Raw genomic sequence first — 4,257 nt, forward strand, 5'->3', positions numbered from 1 at the left:
TATAATATTTTTAGCGGTACAAATTATGGCACAAAATAAAGGTGACATTTCGTGATATCCATGCCTTTACTTTTATCAAAGATGATATTACCCCTATTTTGACTTTTAATTTGATGCATAATTTCATTGATACATCATGTTGTAGGGTAACTTATTGAAGGATACATTTTGGTATTGAAACACGGGGTATCAACTAGCGCAACGATTGTTTCTTTTATTTTCTTATTTTCATTTTTTTTAAAGTTTTGGACTATTATAACCATTATTTTAGTTTAAAATTTTCGATTTTTAAATTAGCAAATTTTGCTAAAAATCTGATTTTAACAAAATCAAACACGGTCTTAATAATATGCAAGAATGTGACACATACATATACACGAAAACGAACTTTGAGCTTGTAGCGCTGACATAAGTGTATTTCAGACAATATTGTGATACTACAGTATGATTTCCTCTTGAACACTAATGTTAAGAGTCTTGTTTGTAAGGACAATGCTGATGATCACTACCACTTCATCCTCAATCGTCACGGATTCAACTGGTTAGAAAAACATGTAGATAGCTTACCGCATAACAGAGAAAGAACGAGAGAAATTTTAACGAATTAAGAAAAAAACAAACCTAGAATTACAACCCCGAGCTTTGCATTATAATCTCCTACAGCCTGAATGAAGGTGAGAAAGCTTAGGGAAAGATATTGCATAAAACAGAATGAGAACATTGGTGGTCCTTATGTAAGAATTTTTTAATCAATAGATGAGCTTATATGTGTGAATAATTGTGTGTTAAATTATAGGTTATCGAATTCGGTTGAACCCAATTAAAGTGATCTAATAAGACTTCGGTTTTCGGTTTTAATGTATCCAATTAAAGTGTGTGTTATATATGTATAGAGATCGGGCCCAAATCCAAATTCTATGATGGACCGAATTAGGTCAAAGAGCATCGTTAGATAAATAGGTTATGGTCCCCAGATCACACGCATGTATTATTCATTTTCTACTGCATCCCATCACAGAGAGGAAAAAGAGACTGCATGTAGATTTGGAAGATTATACCGCGTAATTCATTATTAAATTAACCATGTCTAATTCAGGTACACTTCTGTTTTAATTCTTGCATTTCTTGATGATTTAACATGAAAGATCTAATTATTTAAAAGCATTAAATTATCCAACAAGTGGTATCAGAGCCTCTTCATGTTGAATCATTGAGAATCGAATAATTTAATTTGGTTCTTGCAATATATTTGAATTTTTTATATTTAACAATTTTGGATTTAATTTTTGTCGAATCTGAAAATTCTACTGCATGATATTCTTGATTATTTTCATAGATCTGGAATAAATCTTTGATATTCAGTTTGAGGAATTTAAGATTATAGATTTTGAGTTTAAAATTTTCTAGAATTTTCGATTTCCTATGGTTTTAAAAAATACAGATTTTTGTGATTCAGATTATGGATTCAGATTTAAAAAATAGATAAATAAATAAATTTAAGTTGTGTGCCTGGGTGGCAGCGCCGGCGGCAACACTACCGCATCTCAGCAGCGGCGTTGTTGCCGTTGTTGTGACACTGCTGTATGCTGCAGCGCCGGGGTGCTGCTACCATTTGTTAGTGGCGGCGCCCAATGAAGGAGAAGAAAGAAAATTTAGGGTTTCAATTTTTGGTAGAATTTGGGGGCGGGAGCTTCTTCTGTAAATTAGATAATTTGAGGCCCCTGCATGCAATTAGGGTTAGGGTTATAAAATTAAGGTTTTAGTCCCTAACCTTTAAGTTATATTAAGATTTGGGCCTTTAAATTTCGGATTTAATAATTCAGTCCCTAAGGTTTTAAAATTAATTAATTCGGGCCATTAAAGTTCTGAATTTTATAATTAAAGCACTCAAAATTAAATTATTAATTCAAATTGGCCCCCTAAGTTCATAATTAATTCAAATTGACCCTTAAAGTTTCAAATTTTTAAAATTTGATCCCTCAAATTTTGAATTGGTCAATTTTGGCCCTTAAAGTTTTAAAATTTATTCGAATTGATCCTCTAAAGTATTGAATTAATTAATTATGGTCCTTAAAGTTTCAAGTTTATTAACTTCAACCCCTAAAGTTTGGAATTAATTAATTTAGTCCTCCTTAAAGTTTTGAATTATTAATCCTAAGGCCCCTAAAGTTTAAAACTAAACAAAATATGCAAAATTGGTGATTCTCTTTCTCAAATTTTGGTACTAAGGACTCTTTTAAGAGATATAATATTCGAAAATTGGTTAATTGAAGGCAACCTCTCTTGTGAAAATTGACTAACTTAGAATATTGAGTTTGTGGATGTGTTATTCATGGGAATATTGGTCGGCCCAAAGGAAGGTCAATATTTAATCGAATACACTGTACCTATGGTGATAAACATGTGATGATTATTTGGTTTAATGTGTGATCAATAAATTGGTCCAAAGAAAGGTTTATTGATTGACACGTTGTTTTATCGTCAATGTTTGATCACTAAGCCAAGAGTACCGCTTACAAATCAATATCTCTATCCAAAGACTAGATATTGATATTGTGCTTGGTATCTTGTGATGGGCCCTACCACTATTTGAGATTATTATTATTATTATTTGCATATTAAAGGTATTCATGTGAGCTATTCATAATAAACGTTCTCTAATTCAGTTTCAGGTTCTGCTGCTAATATCTCTGCTAGCATCAATTCAATTTCAATGCTAAATAGCACAAACTTCAGGGCATGGCAAGAGAACGTGATGATTGTTCTCAGAGTCATGGACCTGGACCTTGCTTTACGGGTCGATCAACCTGCTGTACTTACTAATAAGAGTACCTCTAATGACAAGAGGGAGATGGAAAAGTGGGAACAATCGAACCGCATGAGCTTAATGGTTATGAAGCGTGCTATTCCAGAAGCATTCCGAGGCACTATGTCCGATAAGGTGACTACGGCTAAAGGTTTCCTTGAGGACCTTGAGAAGAGGATTGCCAAGAATGAAAAGGCTGAAACAAGTACACTTTTGGCAAATCTTGTCTCAATGAGGTATAAAGGAAAAAGAAACATTCCGGAGTACATTATGGAAATGTCTCACATTGCTTCAAAAATAAAGGCACTCAAGTTGGATTTATCTGAAGACTTGTTGGTGCACTTGGTTCTGATATCCCTTCCGGCACATTTCAGTCAATTCAAGGTGAGTTACAATTGTCAAAAGGACTCATGGTCCCTTAATGAGCTTATCTCACACTGTGTTCAGAAAGAGGAAAGACTAAAGCATGAGAAGACAGAAAGTACTCATTTGACCACCACCTCTAAGGCGAAAAGGAACAAGAAAAGGAAATTTAATAAGGAAGCTGCGGGTACGGCACCGCAAAAGAAACAGCATAAGGAACCAACTGAAGGTGGTTGTTTCTTCTGTGGAGCTGCAGGTCATAAGAAGAAGAATTGCACCAATTACCACACATGGCGTGTAAAGAAATGTACTCTTCTTCATTTGGTTTGTTTTGAGGTTAATTTAATTTCGGTACCTAGACATACATGGTGGATAGATTCTGGTGCAACAACTCACATCAGTATGTCTATGTAGGGTTGTCTGAGTTGCCGAAAACCAAGTGATGGTGAAAGACACATCTATGCTGGCGATGGCAATAAGGTGGAAGTAGAGGCAATGGGAAAATTTAGATTATTGTTAAAGACTGGATTTTATTTGGATCTTGTTGAGACATTTATTGCACCATCTTTTAGAAGGAATTTGATTTCTATTTCTGTTTTGGACAAATATGGTTATACTTGTTCATTTGGAAATGGAATATTTAGTTTGTTTCATGATTCAAAATTGGTCGGTTTCGGTTCTTTATCAGGTTACGATAATCTTTATTCAATTGATACAATTGCTTCTTATAATGAATCCCTACATGCAAGTACTTGAGTATAAAGCGAAAATTAAACGGCGAGAATTTTGCCTCGTTGTGGCACAAGAGATTAGGTCACATCTCCAAAAGGAGAATTGAGAGACTTGTGTTTGGCGGGATTCTCGACCCTCTAGACTTCACAGATTATGATTTGTGTGTCAACTGTATAAAGGGAAAACAAACCAATAAAAGGAGATTTCAAACCAATAGGACTTCGGACGTCTTAGAACTTATACATACGGATATTTGTGGACCATTCCCTACGGGTTCTTGGAATGGTCAACAATATTTTATAACGTTCATAGACGATTTTTCAAGATATGGCTACATATATCTCATTCATGAAAAA

General features: G+C 34.2%; 1 pseudogene; it reads right to left on the reverse strand.

Annotated features, from left to right (window-relative positions):
• Positions 1-437: 437 nt before the first annotated feature.
• LOC111405276 overlaps positions 438-4,257 on the reverse strand; it is a 19,276-nt pseudogene continuing 15,456 nt past the window's right edge.

Source organism: Olea europaea, chromosome 12 (assembly GCF_002742605.1).
Source record: "Olea europaea var. sylvestris chromosome 12, O_europaea_v1, whole genome shotgun sequence".
Taxonomy (NCBI): Eukaryota; Viridiplantae; Streptophyta; class Magnoliopsida; order Lamiales; family Oleaceae; genus Olea; species Olea europaea.